This window comes from Canis aureus, chromosome 4 (genome assembly GCF_053574225.1).
Source record: "Canis aureus isolate CA01 chromosome 4, VMU_Caureus_v.1.0, whole genome shotgun sequence".
Classification (NCBI taxonomy): Eukaryota; Metazoa; Chordata; class Mammalia; order Carnivora; family Canidae; genus Canis; species Canis aureus.
Window position 1 is genome coordinate 24,467,775 of NC_135614.1, and position 19,587 is coordinate 24,487,361.

At 55.8% G+C, this 19,587-nt stretch overlaps 1 protein-coding gene across 5 annotated transcripts in view; it reads left to right on the top strand.

Moving 5' to 3' along the window:
• Positions 1 to 378: 378 nt before the first annotated feature.
• Positions 379 to 19,587, top strand: part of CHST3 (carbohydrate sulfotransferase 3) — a 34,447-nt gene continuing 15,238 nt past the window's right edge. Inside the window, exon 1 of one of the 5 annotated variants that reach the window (XM_077894895.1) lies at positions 379 to 506. The gene's annotated coding sequence lies outside the window, so the exon portion shown is untranslated. Of the gene's footprint in view, positions 507 to 770; positions 917 to 4,420; positions 4,817 to 6,802; positions 7,397 to 19,587 lie in introns of those variants that run through there. The other 4 variants (XM_077894894.1, XM_077894899.1, XM_077894897.1 and 1 more) reach the window with 4 other exon arrangements.

Sequence of the window (19,587 nt, forward strand, 5' to 3'; positions counted from 1 at the left end):
GCCGCCCAGAGAGGGTGCGCTGTGGTCTTTGAAGGCGCGAGGGACGGTCCCTGGGACCCCCTGCCCCCCCCGCCCCCCAACCCCCCCCCCCCCCCCGTCCGGCCGCGGGCAGAGGGACAGCGCAGCCGAGAGCTCTCCGGGCAGAGGGAGGCTCCGGCGGCGAGGAGCCGCCTCTCCGCTCACCTAAACCCACCCCGGGCCGGGAGCTCCTCCCCGCCTCCCCAGGAGGGGTGCGGGGATGCGAGCGGCCCCCCGGCGAGCCCCGGGGAGGGCGGGCCGCCGAGCAGCGCCCGGAACAAAGGCCCACGGAGGGGGTCCCGGAGCGCGCGGCTCCCCGGGGCGGGGTGGCCCCCTCCCGCCCCCTCCCGCCCCGCTCGGCTCCTCCCTCCCCTCCCCTCCCCTCCCCTCCTTCCACCCGGAGGCCCGGCCGGCGCGCAGTCCGAGCTGCGCCAACTTCGCCAACGGCTCCCAAGTTGCCGGGCGCGCTGGGCTGGCAGCTGGGTGGGGTGAGGACGGAGAGGAGGAGGAGGGGGGGGGGAGGAGGGGGGAGGAGGGCGGAGGACCCCGGGCTCCTTGGACGCGGTGCAGGAAGCCGCGGGCCGTCCGCCGGCTCGGGCCCGAGCGAGGAGGGCGCCGGGCAGCACCGCTCGCGGCTCGCTGCGCAGGACGGCGCCCGCCTGGCGCCGCTTCCCGCTCGGCGTGCGCCCCGGCCGCGCCTCCCCTCCCCTCCCTCCCTCCCTCCCTCCCTCCTCCCCCCGCCGCCTCCCGGGGGGCGCAGACGCGGGCCGCGGGCCCCGGAGCCGCCGAGCCGCTCCGCGCGGTCTGCGCCGAGGGGGCAAAGTCGCGAGCGGATGCTGCGGCGCCGGAGCCCAGCGCACAGGCGGATCCGCCCCCCGGAGGAGGCTCGGCGGCCGCGGTAAGTAGGGCGCCCGCGTCCCGGAGCCGCCTCCCCGCCCGGCCGAGGCCGCGCGCCCCCACCCTCCGCGGCCCGGCGGCCGCCGCACTCCGGAGCAGCAGGGGCGCTCCCGGCCCGGGACCTCTCGGCGCGGGCACCCGCGACCCCCGGCGCCGCCCGCCCGCCCCGCCGCCGCGCCCGCCCCGCCGCGCGGCTGCCGGGTCCTCGCAGCCCGTGGTCGCCCGCGGCACACGCCACGCCAGCCGGGCGCCCCGGGGCCGGGGCCGGGACCTTTAGACCGAGCTCGCCCCGCCGCGCTCGGGGACACCCGCGGTCTTTGTCTGCTGCCCCCGCAGCCCTCCGGCGAGGAGCCCCCAGAGCGACGGGCCCGGGAAGGGCCGTCTTGTCTTTGAAAGTCGGGGCCGGCACCTCGAGGCTCGAAGTAGGGGAGGGGGAAGCGGATGTGCCGCGGACTCGGGGGTCATCAGGAGCGGGTCTGGTGTGGACACTCGGTGTGTTGGTGATGTGTCTGGGTGTGCGCGGCCCTTCCGGAGGCGAGGCGAGGCGAGGCGGGCGGGGAGGGGGGAGGGAGGAGGTGGGAGGGGGTGATTCATAAACTCGGACTGGTGTGCCGGGCTCTGCCGGGTGCTGACAGTGACAGGGCCTGCGAGGAAAGCACACAGATTTACACACACACACACACACACACACACAGCGGATGTGCTTCCTCAGAGGGACTTCCAGGAGGACCAGCGGAGGAGGTTCCAGCCCTGGATGTGTGTGTGTGTAAACCCCGGGTGGAGGATGTTTAAGACTCCCAAGGTCCCGAAGAAACCAGGGCGGTGGCAGAGCCCTATTTATTTTCACTGCACCTGAAGCTGTGTTTGTTTTCAGATGCCCTGGTGTGCTGGGGCCCCAGGATGTCTCAAGGATTGTCCTGCTCCGAGCCCAGTGCTCGGCACATAGTGGGTACTCTCAGTAGTTGTTGGATGATGAATGACGCCAATAATTAGTATTTGCTAAGGACTCACTATGAGCCGACCCTGGTGGCCTCGGCTGGGTTGGAATTGGTCTTTCTGCAGAGGAGGGAGCCCTGAGTGGTTCCGGGGAGCCCGGCCTGATTTGTCCGGAGAAGTGGCCCAAGCAGCATGTCCCACTGTGCCATGTGGGCTGGCACTGGACACTTGGATCTCATCATTGACCTGTGTTCCCCTAAGAGGGGCAGCGGGGAAGTTTCCATTTCTACATCTGGCTAAGCAGGGGATGGTGTTGGGTGTTTCTTCCCGGCTCTTGCGGGCCTGGCTGGAAATGGGTCTCATGAAGGGCCTAGGGGCTGTGTCGTCCAGCAAGGGCTTGACCCTGTAGAGGCAGCAGGTGGAAGGGTAGTCAGAGTCCCTGTACTGAGCAGCGGGCAGTTTCCTCTGTGCCAGATGGCAAGAGTTTCCCAGAGAAGCTGAAACATCTCATGTTCCTGGAACTGGGATTACAAACAGTCTTGGGAGTGATTCCCTGTCGGCATGGGATTGAGAGCGTGCAAGGATAGGAGACAACCTGGCCATGGAATCACAAGGGTATGTGTCATTCCCCTGCCCCTTTGTGACTTGGTAGAGTCTGAATTTCAAGCTTCTAAATGGTCTCAGTGCTGAAATCACCGAAGTATGTGGGAGGCACCAGAACTGTGGCCCCAGGTGAGAGAGGGAGGGAGTGACCAGGACTTGGCCACCTCCAATTTCAGGTGGAATGCCGCAGCCAGTCCCTTCCCCATATCACCTTCCCACCTTGTGTCTTCTGTGCATCTTCTTTTATCTCATTAAGCCCTACATCCCTATGAAGTTAGCATTTTATCGCTGTTCTGCAGATTAGGAAAAATAGGTAAGTAACTTTTCAAAGCCACACGGCTGATAAGGAACAAAGCTGGGATTTGAACCTGGACAGTCTAACTCTGGAAGCATGCTGTCTCCACCATGCCAGGCTATCTCTAAGGTCCCTACGGGTTCTCCATGGCAACAAGGAAGCAACACTGGCTTCTTACTAACACTTGTGAACATGGTCCTGGGGCCTCTGACTGCAGTCCTTTTCCCACACACTCTGCCCAGATTGGGTTACACCACTGGCCATGGGAAATCAAAATCTGGGTGGCTCCAAGCTGCTAGAACCTTCCATGTAGAACGGGAGTCAGGAAATTATAGAGATTTGGAAGTGATTGAGAGAGATTTTGCAGTAATTCTATTGAGAGATGATTGGCTGCTTACCCCAGAAGTGGGGAGAAAGCTGCTACTTTAGACCATACAAGTTATAAGTTTGGGTTTGGGAGAAATTGCCAGGTAAACATCCTCAAGTGGATTACTATATTCCTTTCTTTTCTCGGCTGTCATCAGAGTGGCAATCTGTTATACATGGAAATCAACCCTCACCTGCCGCCTCCTTCCTGGTGAATGTAAAGGAACATGTTGTGGCTGCCCTTCCCACACCTGCCATGTGCTCTGGGGTGGCTTCTGGTCCCCAGGAGAGATGGGTGAGGCATGATAATGTATGGCTCAGCTGGTCCCGAGCCTGAGCTTTCCCACACATGCCCCACAGAGGGACAGTGGTTATTGTCCCCACTTTACAGATGAAGACATGAGGCTCAGAGAGGTGCTGTGGATGCCCAAGGTCACGAAGCTAGGGCACAGCAGGCTATGCTGCAAGCAATGGAGGGTGAGCGCTACCCAGCTGGCCCCTGCCCACCTTCCCCAGGAAGTCCACATGGGTGAGCTCCATGTGAGCTGGGCCAAGGTGTTGGAAGCCTCTTCCGCCTCCCTTGTGGAGTGGACATGCTGTCCAGGATGGAAGTTGGGAGATGGTGTGGGGAGAAGCTGCCCACCCGAGGGACAGGGTCTAGACATTCATCTTTGTATCCGGGCTCCATCCCACTGTCTGAGACATGGAAGTACTTGGGAACGTTGTCAGGTGATGGGTGAAGCCTAGGGAGGGGCTGCGAGCCAGCGGCTCTGCTGGGAAGTCCTACTGCGGGGCAGCCAAGGGAGTCTTAGCCATGAGGAAACACTCACAGAGGTCTCTGCCTGTCATGAAGTCATGCAGGAGGAAAACAGCTCTCCATTTCATTCCTTAAACAGAAATAAGACATAAGTGTCATCTCTTCTTCTCTGATGACTAAATAGATGATAGAATGCTGCTTGTCCTGCCCTGAGCATGTGGCTTCCACGGCTGGGTGTGGGGTGGTCCCTGGCCAGCTGGACGGTTCGTTCTGTGCTTGGAGGTAGACAGGCTCCGTCTTTGGCTCCATTGCCCCAAATCTGGCTGGTTGCTCCCCCCACCCTTATCCACCACCGTGGAGAGAGGGGACAGGCAGGCCATGGGAGCCCCCAGCCACCAGTAACTCCACCCCCCGATTCCTCCCCCTCTTGCCTCTCCCCTCCGCATGTCCCCCACCCCCTCTCTCCCTGCTCCACAAAGATGGCTGTGTGCTGAAGGACTGTGGGTTTCTCTGGGCCCTGAGAAATTTATCGCTGGGGTTCTAGAGGACTCTCTGAAAAGGATTTGGAGGAAAGTGTGGAAAATAAATAAGCCAGTTCCCAGTTGAGCGTCTCCTAAATACCACAAGTAAACAGCCATCCGGGAGGCCAGCCTGGGAAGGTCTGTGCTGGCCTCCCTTGGTTATACCTGGCTCACTGGCTGCTTTCACCAGCTCCCCACTCCCTCCCCTCTCCCTGTCCAGCCCCCCCTCCTTGGCTTTGGGAGCCTCAAAAGTCTGGGAACACAGGGGACCAGACTGCTGGCCTGTCCTTGTGCTGCGGGAGGTTGGCATCCTGGCTGCTGGGACCAGAAGGAACATGTGGGGGCCAGCTCAGCCCTGCTCCATCTGAGCAAGTCTCTCGGCCTTGGCCCCACTCAGCGAGGCAGAGGGTGGTCTCCCGGTTGGTGAGTTCAACTTTGGTGATGGAGAATGGGGGGGTGAGGGAGGTTGTCCAGGCTCATGGCACCTGATGAAGTTTTGCGTCTTAAACATCAGTTGAGAGTGGATGGACCAAAGCTAAATTTCGCCTCTCGTGCCCCGACCCCTGGCCCAAGATGGGGCTCACATGTGAAGAAACCCTCAAGGCCTGTGCATTTACCTTGAAGGGCTTTCAGGACTAACCAGAATGTCAGGGTTCTTTGCGTTTGGCCAGAGTCGTATCAGATTAGGTCATATCAGTGCAAGGCGCTGGTGGTGTGAGTTCATGCCAGAGGTTTCAAGGAGCTCTTGTGCTGTCGCGAGTTACTGGGTCTACGGGGGGAGGAAGCAAATTCCTGATAGCTTAGGGACTTTGTGCTTTTAGTTGAAGAACTCTAAAACCCAGCGCCTAGTGAGAAGGGAGATGGAAGGCTCTGGATGGGGGCACTTCCTGGCTGGGACCCAGGGAGTGGCTAGGGCCGTTCCATTGTATGTGACTGCACCGAGCTGGATCAGCAAACCGAAACCTCTGGGATATGGAGACCAGGCACTGCTGGGAGGCTCTGGGTCCTGCCTCTGGCCAAGGAGTTCTTTTGTCATGCTGCGGCCAGGCTGGTGAAAGAAAACTTGGGGTGAGCCCCCTAATTTGCAGCCTTGGTGGGTGAGAGACTGCATCCCTACATACTTACCATCACATCATCATGGCCTAAAATACACACACACACATATGTCCCCCACACACAAATATTTCAGTAAACAGCTGGACATACCGTATACCAAAACATTTGTAGGCACAAGTGCATGCGTGCACACACTCATTCCAGAAGGCAAATTATGTAATGGTTAAGAGCCCATGTCCTGAAGCTAGAGTGCTCGTGGTACTGCTTAGTAGCAATGTGACCTTGGGCAAGTTACTTAACCTCTCTGGGCCTTAGGTAAGAGGGGATGATATAATAGGTCATAGGTAATAGGGTTGTCAGTGAAATAGTGTCTGTGGGGAGTTTAGAAATATGCCTGTACATAGAACTAGGCATGTGTTTACAAGTATTATTCACCACATGCCCTCTGCCCCAGTTATTCAGACCCGAGTTCACAAGACTTCTCAGAGAGGTACCCACAAACTTGTCAGTGAGGGGAATCAAACACCTTGTACTTTCTGGGCCCTGATTCTCAGAATGTGTGGCATTTGTAGGACTAGACTCAAAAGATAATTTATTAGGAAAATAATTTCATCTTCCCTCAGAAAGCTCCTTATTTTAAGACAATGTTGGTACTAACTCTCCCCAAGGAAGGGCAGGAATTCCTTTAGCAGCAGGGGTTTTCAGACTAGATCCCCTGGAGCCCCAGAGGTCAGTGGGGATCCCTCAGAGGCCTGCTGAGGGTGGGGTTCCAGAACTCTCCCCACCTTGTCTGTTGTTCACATTGGGCTTCTTCTTCTTCTTCTTTTTTAAATCTTATTTATTCATAAGAGACACACAGAGAGAGAAGGAGACACAGGCAGAGGGAGAAGCAGGCTCCCTGATGTGGGACTCGATCCCAGGACCCAGGAATCATGACCTGAGCCAAAGGCAGATGCTCAAGCACTGAGCCACCCAGGTGCCCCACACATGGAGCTTCTGAGGGAGGTTCTGGTTCAGAAGAAGGCTCCACGGCTTGACAGCCCCTCTCTGCAGGCGGACGTGCTTCCGTCCCCGTGCGTGTGCATGCCCGTTCACGCGCGCCCGAGCCCACGCAGCCACCTGAGGGGTGGCCCGGCCTCCCCCACTCTCCTCCCCACCTCCCTCTCCTCCCTTTCCCTCCAGCTGCCTCCCCATCTGCAGGATTCCGCAGAGAGCTAAGGGGCCCGAGCCAAAGCAGTGCTATCAGAAGAAATAATTTGAAACCCCCCCCCCCCCGCCAGCCGAGACGGCACCAATATTCAGCAAGAAATTTCACAACTGGAGTCCCGCCTAGGGCACGGCCCGGCTCGGCTGTGACCGCAGCCCGGGCCGGGCGGAAGCCTAGCACCTGCGAGGAAGGGGAAGTCAGCCTGGGTGGGGGGCGAAGAACCGAAACACCCGTGACCATGAAGATCAGGCCCCCTCTCTTGTTTTTCTCCGGAGAGGAGCTGTTTTCTCACTCGCAAGGTTCCTCTTCCGCGTGTCGGGGTGCAGGTGCCCGGCCCCGGCCCAGCCCGCTGCTCCCCGAGGCTCGGCCGGAGGCGCCTCGCTGCCGCCCTGTTCCAGACCCCGCAGGCCCAGGCCTTGCCCGCCGCCCAGGCCGCTGCCAGGTGCAAGCGAGGCGTGCCCCTGCGTGGCCGCGGCCAGAGGAGCAGTGGCTTCCCAGCCCGCCGCCCCGGGGCTCGGCGCGGCCCCCGAGGGTCCCCAGCTGCCCGGGCTGACCTGGACGGGGCCCTTGCCGTGGCCCCAGAGCTCCTTTGGCAAGGCCGGCCGTCTGCCGGTTGCTGCTTCCACTTGGCAATGGCCGGGCCTCAGGAAGCGGCATCGATGGCTGGAGAAGGGATTTGAGCCAGCGAAGAGGAACTGGCCGATCGGGGTGCTCCAGCAAGACAGAAGCCCCCCCCCGGGGTAGGTGTCGAGGTGCTCAGGGTGCCAGTGGCTTCTCCTAGATGGTCATTCTTCCCCAGCCTGCCCTCCCCAGCGCCCCCTGTCCTCGCTGTCCCCTGGCCCAGACTGTCCCCATTCCCCCAGACGCACGCATCCTGCTCTCTGCGGCCTCTGCGGCCTCTCCTTCCTGCTGTTCTTGTGGCCAGCTGCCTTTCGGCCTCAGCGTGGGGGTCACCCCGGAAGCCTAGGTCAGCGGCGGGTGTGATGGGATGCTCCTGCTGGGGAGTGGTCTGAGTCTGGGCAGAGGTGGTGGGAGTCGTTGCGGACCAGAGCCTTGTGTGGGACCAGGTGGAAGCAGGAGACTGGGACCGTGGGCTCGTGTGCTGCCACAGTTGTTACCCTATGGACTGGGCAGGGCCGAGATCCTGACAATGGGCCTGAGGCCCTCTGAGAGGCCCCTTTGCATTAGGTGGGCTGGTGGGAGGTTGTACTCTGGGCCCCCCCATCAGCAATGGTTCTCAGTCCTGTGCCCTTGTGGAAGATGCCCCTCCAGCCCCTCCAGCCCCTCCAGTCCCTCCGGGGTTCAACCCCCCAAGGCAATGCAGGCCTCCTGTGGCTGAGTCTGTTCCCCTGAGCAGAGAGAAGGAGGCCCAGCTGGCAGGCTGCCTCCTGGGGCTGGTTCTAGCTGCAGGCCTCGGGCTGTTCTTGCAGAAGTAGTGGGGGCCCCGAGTGCCAGGTTCTCCTCCACACCACCCAGGGTGCACACATTAGGTGCTTCAGCCCGGGCATGGCCTGCCTGTCCAGGTACTGCATGCCCGCTCATGCCTGACACTGCACAGGGTGGCCTGGGGGTAGCAGAAGGTACCTCCAGTCTAGAAGGGGAGAGGAGACTTGGGCACAGATAGCCACCCTCAAGTCCAACACAGGTGGCCATGAGGGAGGACTTGGAGAGGGCTTCATGGACGAGGTGGGCATTTGTGCGCAGGGAGGGAGCCTGCGCCAAGGCACAGGGTGGGAAGGTTCAGATAGAATGAAGAGTATGGTGAGGAGTCCAGTTGGACTGAACTGTAATTTGCAGGATGTGTGAAGATGAGAGATGAGGCAGGATGGAGCTGTAGCTGCAGGTGCAGGCTGGAGAGCCGGGCTGCTTGCAAGGGAAGGGAGCCTGCTCCTCACCTGCTGTGTGACCACGGCCGAGTTGCTTCACCTCTCTGTGCCTCAGTTTTGTCATCTGTAAAATGGAGATGCTAACGATACCCCCCACACACACACACACGTGGGGGTGATATGAGAATAAAATGTGTCCCTATACAAGTGTTTAGAGCAGTGCCTCGCATACGGGAAGCATCAAGAAGAAAGAGCTATTATTCGCATTTTTAAAATAAATGCAGCTTGGGGATGACTGGGTGGCTCAGCGGTTACGTATCTACCTTTGACTCAGGGCATAACGCCGGAGTTATGGGATCAAGTCCCACGTCAGGCTCCCTGCATGGAGCCTGCTTCTCCCTCTGCCTGTGTCTCTGCCTCTCTCTCTGTGTCCCTCATGAATAAAAATTTAAAATAAATAAATAAATAAATAAATAAATAAATAAATAAATAAAGCTTCAAAAGTCAGTGGGGGTCAGATCGTAGAGGCCCTTGAATGCCATACTTTGCATTTGCTAAGCACCTGCTGTGTGCCAAGTACTTCATAGACCGGCTCTCTAAGCCCCATATAGCCCAGCAAGGTTGTTAGCAATGTGTCCGTTTTGCAGATGAGGAGACTGAGACTCAGAGAGGCAGGTTAACCCACCCCAGATGGCTCAGCGAGGAGGAGTCGGGGGCAGGAATGAGATCCAAGTCTCTCTGGCGGTTAGGTCTGTCAATGTGGAGGTTGCAGAGACGTGACAGAGGCAGCCCCAGGGGCACAGCCAGGAGCGGTGCACGGATGCTGTAGTCATGGGCCCTCCCTGGGGCGGGGAGGGCAGGAGGAGACGGGGGAAGGAGAGAAACCGTGCTCCGAGGGCAAGGAGACAGGGAGGCCTTGAGGCTGCAGCACACAGCTCACCATTCACAGCCCAGGGGCACCACTGAGTCATTCTGGGAAAGCATGACATCACTGAGTCTCACTGTCTGCTGCCTACCTGCCAGTCTGCCCTCTGTGGTTCTCTGGTGACCTCATGCCTGAAGTCCTGTAAGGGACCCTCACACCCTGGGTAGCAGAGCCAGGTCAGCTTTCCGGCTTCCGGTCCTGGCTTCTCCCCAGCTGCTGTTTCCTACCTTCCCAATGTTTCCTTCCCTGCCTGGGGTCCGCACCACACCCCTGGCTCATAAGCTCAGCTGTGACAGAAGCTTCTGGAAGTGGTGATGGGCATGAAGAACTTCCAGAAGTATATCCTTGCCAGGTGTCCGATTGGAACCCTGGGAATTGCAGTGTTGGAATCACTTTTAAAAGTAAAGCCTGAGGGGGGTGCCTGGGAGGCTCAATCGTTTAGCATCTGCCTTCAGCTCAGGTCACGATCCCAGAGTCCTGGGATCAAGCCCCACATCGGGCTCCCTGCTCAGCTGGGAGCCTGCTTCTCCTCCCTCTGCCTGCTGTGTGCTCGCTCTCTCTCTTGCTCAATCTCTCTGTGAAATAAATAAATAAAATCTTAAAAAAAAAAAAAAAAGTAGAGCCTGGTTGAGCTGTGTGCCCAGCACTATGTCAGATCCTAAAGGCCTCTGCCTTCCTGCTAGGTACAGTTGAGTATCTGAGAGCTCTTTATGTACTAAGCATCCTCAGGCTGAGTGGTTTATTCGCATCACTCTGATTGCACGAGGTAGCCCCATTTTACAGATGCCAGCGCTGAGGCCCAGAGAGGTTAGGTGACTTGCCCAAGGTCACACAGCCAGAATTCAAACCCTCAACTGCCCAACTATAGCTGTGCCTATGCTCCTAGCCACTCCACAATCCAGCTGCAAAATGAAGCCACCGGAGAGTCATAGGAGGTAGGGTGTATGAACCCATGCCTGCCAAATGGGGTGCAGACAGGAAGTGCCAGGAGAGTTTTCATCTTTCAATGTGAATCACTCCCCGGAGTTTCTTGGAGACTGTGGATCTCCAGGGAGGTAGCAGAGAGCACCCAGCTTCTTGGCCATGCAAACAAACCCTGCTGACGTGGCCTTTTGGGGTGAAATTCACGTCTCTGGAGGGAGCACAGGGGTCGGGGGCACCCGTTCTGGTTTTGGTGGGCCAGACCTGGAAAAGGAGTGTGAGTCAAGAGAGGGGCGGAGTGCCAGCTTCCTCAGCGCAGTCTGCGGGCACAGGATGCCAGGCTGCTGCAGCTGCTGCTGCGACTCCCAGCTCCTCCCGCCCCAGCTGCCCCAGGCGGGAGGAGGGGCCGGGGCCTGCCCTGTGCTCCCCCGTGTCCTCACCCCCCCCAGCCTCACGAGGGTGGCATGGTTAGCCCCATCCTCCAGGTGAGGACACTGAGGCTTAGGGGGGTTTTCTGGCTCATCTGAACTCCTTTGGCCGGAAAGGGAGGAAACTGAGACTCTAAGTCTTCTTTCTGCGAGGAGGACGGGGAGGAGGGAGGAGCTAGCCTCTCCTCTGACACCGAGGGTACAGGCCAGCTCTATTCTCAGGCTCGCATTTCAGATTCACTGTGCAGTCACTGGGTCCCCTTGTCGCAGTGAGAATGACCCCCTGGGGGGAGAGAAAAGCTCTGATTTCCCTTGGGCTGTGAGTTACTCTTTTTCCAGAGTACTTTGGAAGCCATGGGGCCCGCCCCCGGCTTCCACCAGAAGAGCCGGCCCGCTTGAGTCCTGGCCTGGAAACCAAGGGCCTCCACCAGATACCTGACTGAGGTGATCACTCAGCCTGTGACTCAACAGACAGGTGCCAGATTCTCAGGGGTCCCTCATCGCCTTTTGCATGCCCAAGTCCCAGGTTAGCACAACTCCAAGTGCCCCCTCCACAGATATGTGGGGATCCTCCAGGGTTCCACAGTCTGTAGGGTGGCTCCTCCTGACACTGCCCCCGCCTTAGCCCCCAGGACCCCTCAGGTTTCAAGGGTGGCCACCCCCCCACACCCAGAAGGGAGGGGACCCAAACCAGTTACTCCCCCTAACAGCCAGAGCAGTAACTTCTGGACCCTTGTCCCTTTTCTTGCAGGGAAAGTAGACTGTTAAGTTTGATGGGAGGGACAATCTTGTTTCTCGTTGCTTCCGGATTTTCCTTGCTGGCTTTGCCGCTGCTTAAATTCAAAGGCATGTTAAAATGGGAGTCTCCACCTCAAAAGAACTTTGCCTCTACTTCTATGAGGAGAAACTGGGATCTGCTTTAAAATTTTTTTTTGTTTTTTTTAGTTTGATTAAATTTTATAAACTAAGTAAGATATGCCCATGGTCCACAATTGGAAAGGTACAAACAGCTGTATGGTGAAATCTCTTCCAAACTGAGGCTCAAGCTCGAGAGTAGCTGCCCTGGACAGTTGGTGTGACCCCTGCCCAGGGTCATTGCTCAGCCAGTGAGTGCTCCCTCGAAGGCTGTGCTGGCTGCCACTTCGCAGCCCCCCTCGCAGTCAGCTTGGACTCCACCCAGGTGACACAAGGGCCCCCACATCCCTCAGCCCCCACAGCCCCAGCCTGGCCCTTTAGCTGCCAAGGGTGGCAATCTCCTGTGCTCCCAGCTGCCTCTCCTCCACTTCCCTCTCTTGTTTGGCTGGGCTGGGGCCTGCAGCTGGGGCCTGTGGGGACAGATTGCTGCCTCTTGGCCAGACTGCATGTTCAGGGTCCCCTAGGTGTGGGGGTTCATGCAGCCAGGTCCACCCTTCTCCATTGCCATTCCTGGTGTGACCTAGTGTGACCTTGGCCTTCCCTGCTCCTCCCCTATCCCCTCCTCTCTGCATCCTTCCCTTCTTCCCACCTTCTTTCCTGACATATTTATGTGGTGCTGTATAGCAAATGTTAGCTCTAATATATAAGAATGGAGCAAGCAGAGGAATAAATAGTGCCAGGAGAGCAATGTGCTGGAGATCTGATGTCACAGACCCTGCCCTTCATATCTTGGCCTTGCATCTCCTGCTGGGTGACCTTGACCAGGTAGCTGGCCTTCCTCTCTCATCCGGATAATGAAGGCAAAGGTGGTAGTAAGGATCCAGGCTGTGCACAGGGCTGGCCTGAGGACCAGTAGTAGCAAAAGGGCTTCCTGGGAAAGAGAGGGTGACAGATGTGTGGGGGTATGTGGGGGCAGTGCTGTTCCTCTGGGGGACTGATTATTGCTGAGGGGGCTGGGTCAGGGAGCGCTCTGGGGACATGTGGGGCTCAGCCTTAGAGTAGACTTTGGCCAGGCACGATGCCCTCTTAGGCAGCTTGGCCCCTGGGATAATGTGCGTGCCCTCGCATGGGAATGCCTTTCTTTTCCCTATTTCCACCCAGAAATGAACCTTCAGCTGTATTTTTTTAAGTGATGACTTTATAGTTTTTATAATAGTGGTAGATGCTTACTGTGCAAAATTCAAGTAAAATGGACAAATGCAGATAAGAAAGCTGCAGCTCCCCCCTCAGCCCCACCACCCAGATGTAACCAGTTGGCTATTTGGTGCACATACCTCTCCAGGCATGTATACATAGAAGAGGGGGCAGTAGAGAGGCGGAAAGTTTTATAAACATGGGGAAATGCATAGTTTAACTTTTAGGCCAGTGTTGTAAGGAGGCTGTGTGCCCCAAAGCAGCCCCTCTCATCTGTTTCCCTGTCCCTGAGGGCATGTGGGGAGGGGAGTGTGGGGGTCTCTGCTCTTTAAAACCTTCTGATTCAGACCAATTACAAAAGGGAAGCTGGTTGAAATGGGTACATGCCAGCTCCAGAACAGTGGTTTTCTTTTTTCTTTTCCTTTTAAGGTTTTATCTATTTATTTGAGGGAGAGAGAGAGCATGAGTGGGGTGAGGGGCAGAGGGAGAAGCGGACTCCCTGCTGAGCTGGGAGCCTGATGCAGGATTCAATCCCAGGACCCGGAGATCACACCTGAGCCAAAGGCAGACACTCAACCACTGAGCCACCCAGGTGCCCCCTGGAACAGAAGTTTTCAATCTTTGGACCAAAACCTTAGCCAAAGATACAGAGAAGTGAAACAAAAGTCTTATGAACCTCGTCTGAATCCTTATTACACATGATACACTCTGATATTTTCAGTTCTACACAATTCTATTTAATTTTTTCTTAAAAAGCCTGTCCACCTACCAAATTGATTGCAAGCTGGAGTTTGAAAAATATTGCTCTAGAAGAATGATTTTCAAACTTTACATCAGACTTACCTAGAGAGCTTATTGGAACAGCTTGCAGATTCTGGTTGAGGAGGCCTGGGGACGGGCCGAGAATGTGTGCTCCTCCCACCAAGCTCCCAGGTGCTGCTGCTGCTGCTGCCCTAGACCCCATTCTGAGATCCAACCTTCCTCAATTGCTTTTTAAAGCAGTGTACTTGGGGCATCTGGGTGGCTCATTCGGCTCTGGTCATCATCCCAGGGGCCTGGGATGGAGCCCCACATTGGGGGGGGGGTCCCTGCTCAGTGGGGAGTCTGCTCCTCCTGCCCATCCCCCTGCTTGTGCTTTCTCTTTCTTTCTCTCTCTCTCTCTCAAAGAAATAAGATCTTAAAAAAAAAAAAAAAAAAAAAGGCAGTGTACTTCCCAGCAGAGACTGCCAGAGGATTTGCTTTATTCAACAGATGAGGATTGTGGAATTCAGGTCTCTGACATTTTTGAGAGTGCCAGTCAGGCAATATCCTCGGGATCCTAGATGCTACTCTCCCAAAATCCAGCTCACACTATTCATATCAAGTGCCGAACACAGAAAAGGTCTGCTAAGCAAAGGGACGTTTATGCCCGACCCTGGTTGAATTACCTGCCTCTTAAATCCCCAACCCACAGGACATAAAACCCTCCCAGGCCTTTGGAAAACACTGTTCCTCTATAGCCAATGAAAGGTGCCATTTACCACGTAGGTTTTACCCATTCTGGTTTTTTAAAGGGAAGAAGGGAAGTCGAGCGTGACCATCCCATGGGGAAAGCTGTCCCCCCTTGCTCTGGTTGGGGTCTGCTGGGTTTCATTGGCTCTCCCTGGATCCCGGCTTCCCCTGGAAACTTCCTGGCGTTGCAGCTGAGCCCGTGCATCAGCACCCGGCTTGCCCAAGTGTTAAGCTGCCTCTGCTCCTCCACCCGGGGAACCCTCAGCCCCCACTCCTAATCCTCCCCCTTCAGAGCCTGGGGGGGGGCCCTCCCCAGCCCTGCAGTCCTCTAGAAGCCAACCCTCAGCTGGGAGCAGCCTCGCAAGGGAGGGAAGTGTTAAATGGGCACAGAGCCCCTCTGTTCCATTAACAATGGCCCGTTGATGACTGGATTCTGCTCAGGGCGCCCCCCTTGACTGGACTTCGGGGAGGAGGAAGGACTCCAGCACCCCTCCTCCCCTCCCCACCCCAGCAACCATTTCTGGGTGTGAAGTTGATTCAAGTCCTCGGCCTCTGCCCACAGAACCTCATTCTTCAGGCCCTGATGCAACAGTGAGAAGCCCGCTGGCCCTTCCTATCCCATTCCAGGGCTGGTTCGAGGCCCCAGGGGTGCTTCAGTTCAGTGTACTTCAACAAACATCTATTGAACGGTTGCTGGGCATGGAGGCCCAGTGCTAAGTAGCTGCGGGGAATAAGAAAAACTGCTGACATGAATTCAGTGCTTATTAGAGTCAACCCCATCCCTGGCTGCCCAACAGAGTCATTAAGGCGCTTATACCGATTCCAGTGCGCAGGCCCCTCCCAGATCTTCGGGAGTGAATCTTAGGCCCTAATATTTTGTAAAAGCAGCTGGAAAAATGACTCTCGTTCCCAGCTGGGGTTAAGCATCAGGGGTCTCCTATCGGTTAGACGCCACACTAAGCGTGGGACTTGTAGTACCCATTTCATGAGGGACGTGCTCGCGGGAGGCTGGACGATGGCTCCCCGAAGATGGCTACACATGAACCCCCCACGCCTGTGGATGTGTTACTTCCCAAGGTAAAGGGTCTTTGCAGTGTGACTAAGTGAAGGATTTTGAGATAGGGAGATTACCCCGGATTATCCAGCGGCCCGATGTCAGCATGCGGGTCCTGATAAGAGGTGGATTTGACGACAGAAGAGGAAGTCAGAGTGATGCCTGAAGGGACTCCACTAGCCATTGCTAGCTTGGGAGATGGGTGAGAGGGCCACGAGCCATGGAGAGCAGGCAGCCTCTAGAAGCTAAGCTGGAAATGTCAGGGCTCTAGAAGGAACACAAGCCTGTTGACATCTTGATTTTTGTCCAAACTGATCTCGGACCTCCGACATTCAGGACTGTTAAGGTAATAACTAGGTGTTGTTTTGAGCCACTGAGTTGATGGGGGCGGGTTACCCCAGCTATAGGGAACGAATCCAGGGCGGTCCCCAACTCTGTCCTACAGATGAGGACAAGAGAGGCAGGCAGTCAGCTGGGAACCCCTCGCCGCCCCGCCCCGTCTTTGCAGCCAGACAGACATGGGTCCGAACAAGCCCAGTCCGCCATGTTGTTTCCTGTGTCCTTTTTTTTTCTTTTTGAAGATTTTATTTATTTATTCATTCATGAGAGAGAGAGAGAGGCAGAGACACAGGCAGAGGGAGAAGCAGGCCCCATGCAAGGAGCCTGTTGTGGGACTCGATCCCGGGGCTCCAGGATCAGGCCCTGGGCTGAAGGCGGTGCTAAACCGCTGAGCCACCCGGGCTGCCCTCCTGTGTCCTTTGTTAATGGTGGGACCCATCTGGGGAAGGAAGGGGTGGGGTGGGGTGGGCATGTGGAGGAAAGCTAGGGTGGGCCCTGTTGTTCCCAGGTAGGATGCCATGTTTGAAGTTGTTTCTGGAAGAGCAGAGCCCACGGGCACCGTCTCCTGTCTTCTCTGCGGCATGTCCTCACGCTGTCTCTCGGGGCCACCGGCCTCTGGGATCTGGCCTCCTGCCACGAGCCAGCCCCCTGTTCAGAAGCACAGGGTGGCCGGGAGCAGCATTCTACTCGATGTCCTCCACAGCCAGCAACAGCTGCTTATCTGGGACAGCCAGCAGTGGGCTTGTGCCTCCCGTTTCCTGGGAGGCCAGCAGTGGCCTTGTGCCTTCAAAGGATGTTTCTAACAAGACTCCAGGCACCCCGTATCTGAGGTCATGTGTGTCTCTTTGAGGAGTGTGAGATAAGCAGAGGTCTAGACAGTTGTCCACACAGCAAGTGGGCGACAGGTCCTGGCAGACGAGATCCCGGCCAGAGCTCTGAGCTGCCTGCTGCTGTGAGGCTCCCACCTTTTGGCTAAACCTGGTTGCTCAGTGATACAGCGTAGTAGTTGCGTTCCTGAAATGTGGAGCCAGACTGCCTGGGTTCAAAACCGAGCTTTACCTTGTGCCTGGAGGTGGGTTGTGTGGCGCCTCCTCGCCTTAGTTGGGGGTGGTGATTAGTAGCTGAAAGGGTGCTGTCCCACCTTCCTCATAGGGTTGTTTCGAGGACTAAATACATTGATGTGTGTGAAGTGCTTCGAAGTACCTTGCTCACGGTCAGTGGGGACTCGCCACTCAGCTCCCCAGGGCCGAAACGGTGTCTCTCCCTCCCTCCATGGCCAGCGCCTGGGCCAAGTACTCTGCAAGTGAATCGACTTGTCCCGCGTGAGCTTCTATCATCCAGAGGTTCGCAAGGGACTTACCCTAGACTTTTAACTTTATACAAATCCCACGTTTGTGCAAACCCTCCTCCTGCTCCTTCTTGCCCGGGAGCTGCAGAATGGCCCCAAGCACCTGAAGCTTGCTCTGCCTCTTGATAAGTCCCAGGAGTAGTTCAGAGATCACCCAGGTTCTCAGGACCCATGCGTCCCAGGGTTACACCATTGCCGAGGCCATACCTGGCTAACCTACAAAGTTCTCGCCGGGGTCTCCGGGCCCTGTGGCAGCACCAGTGGCACACTGAGCCTTGGGTGGCCTCACATGGACCCTGGGCCCGCTCCCAGCATCTCTTCTACTTGGAACCCACACCAGGCCTTCCCACTGATGGGGGCAGCAGCGGCGGCAGTGGGGTGCAGCTGGTCACAGACCATGGGGGTCCCTCAAATCCCATCCCTCTCTTTGTCTTTCTCCTGCTGTGAGGATGGGGCGGTTCTACTTCCTCCCTCAGTTTCCCCTACAAAAAGTCCTCAGGCTTATCCTTGCACGTGGATAGACCCCAGGGTCCTGGCCAGTTCATGATTCCACAAAAAAGCCAAGCTCAAGGTTCCAGTTTGGATTCAACTAGTTCAGTTGCCCCACAAAGACCATCTCTGCCTCTAGCTGTATTTCCAAGGTCTTCTTCCAATCTCCCTTCTGTGGTGAGAGCCAGTTTCCTTTCGTTCTCTTTTCGGCTAAACTTTTTAACTTTTTAAACGTTTTTCTTTTAATTCCAGTTAATTAACATACAGTGTTATAGTCGTGCAATGTAGTGATTCTGTAATTCCATACATCACCCGGTGCTCATCACAGGTGCAATCCGTAATCCCCAATTTCCGAATTTTTTTAGTTTTGAGATAATTATAGATAGACACACATGTAATTTTTGGAAATAATACAGAAAGATCCCATAAACCCATAACCCAGTTCCCCTTACGGTAACATCCTACACAGGCTCCTACAAGATCACAACCAGGACACTGACCCAGTCAAGACAGAGCACCACAGACATCCCTCACGTGGCCCTTTTATAGCTGGACCATGCCTTCCTTAGATCCTGACAATGCTGATCTGTTCTCTATAATTTTGTCATTTCTAGAATCTTATATAAACAGAATCGTGCAGTATGTAACCTTTAGAGACTGGCTTTTTTTTTTTTTTTTTACTCAGTACCCCTGAAATTCGTCCATGTTGTGTGTAGTAGTAGTTCATGCCTTTTTATTGCAGAGTTGTAGCCCATGGTATAGGGGAGCTGGTTTTTAGTGGACTGCTCCAGCACAGGCCTAGAAGCTCCCCAAGTGCTTGTGTCTTGAGTAAAACAAGGAACACAGACCTGTACAGCTGGCATCCATCCCTGGTGAGCAAAAGATCAGCAACCCTCCCCTGGCCACTCCCTCCCCTCCCCCCTCTCCCAGTCTGGTCTTGCTGCGGAGCTGGTGCCATAGGCAGCTGCTCTTTAAGGAAGCTGGATGGTCTAAAGCCTGGCTTTCAACCCTTGCCCATTCTAGGGTAGAACCACCCATGGAACTTTAAACAATCAACGCCCAAGCATACCCAGACCAATTCAGTTGTAATCGCTGGGGTGGGACTCAGATGTCAGTAATTTCTGAACCCCCCCATCCCCCCCTCCCCACCAGTGATTCACCTGCCGTCAGAGTTGAAAAGAGTCTGCTTGCCCCTCTGCCCCTCCTCCTGCTTGTGCTCTCTGTCTCTCTCTCTCATAAATAAATAAATAAAATCTTAAAAAAAAAAAAGAAAAGAATGAAGCAGGAAGCGGATCCTGGGCTTATACACTGAGAGTTTTTTCCTACCCAGTGATCCCAGAAATGCCGTAGTGGAGTTATCTTCACAAAGGTGCAGAGCAGGCTGGGAAAGCTGTGTAATATTAAAGGGCATCTCCAATCCTCCCATAGCTGCCATGGGCTTCTCCTGAACATGTTCACCTATGATGTGCCCATCTGCATGTATACAGGTTTATGAGTGAAGGGTTGCTGACCAATCAAACCAGCAAAAGCTCCCAAACCCACAAATAAGCACAGAATTTTGTAGTAATGAACATGACCAAAATGGAAATAATAGGGCACATGAGGAATGAGAGAAGAAAAGAATTCCATGACCCAGAAGATTCCTAGCCTTCTTAGGCTGCTCCTCCTAAAGTAAGAGTGGCAAGTATGTGACACATGTGTCGACCCTTTCCCAGCCTACACACATGGCAGACATCAGTAATCAACTACCACACTTCCTCCTGGAACACAAGCTTGGCCTCAGTCTTGTCCCAGAACTCTAATACCCATCTATTGGCTTTGGCTCACAGGTTGAGGATTATTTGCTATCCTCAGCCTAAGCGCATTCTTTGGTTCAAGACACTGGAAACCTGGTACAGTCACCATCTTTGTCAAGCTCCCTCTTGCTTGTGCTGGGTTAAGTGTATCACAGAGCGTAGGCAGGCTTGATCATTCAAGTAAAAACATTAAGCACGAACTGTATATAGGGCAATGGGTTACAACACAATGTCATATATTCTTTTTATTCTTATTTTATATCCA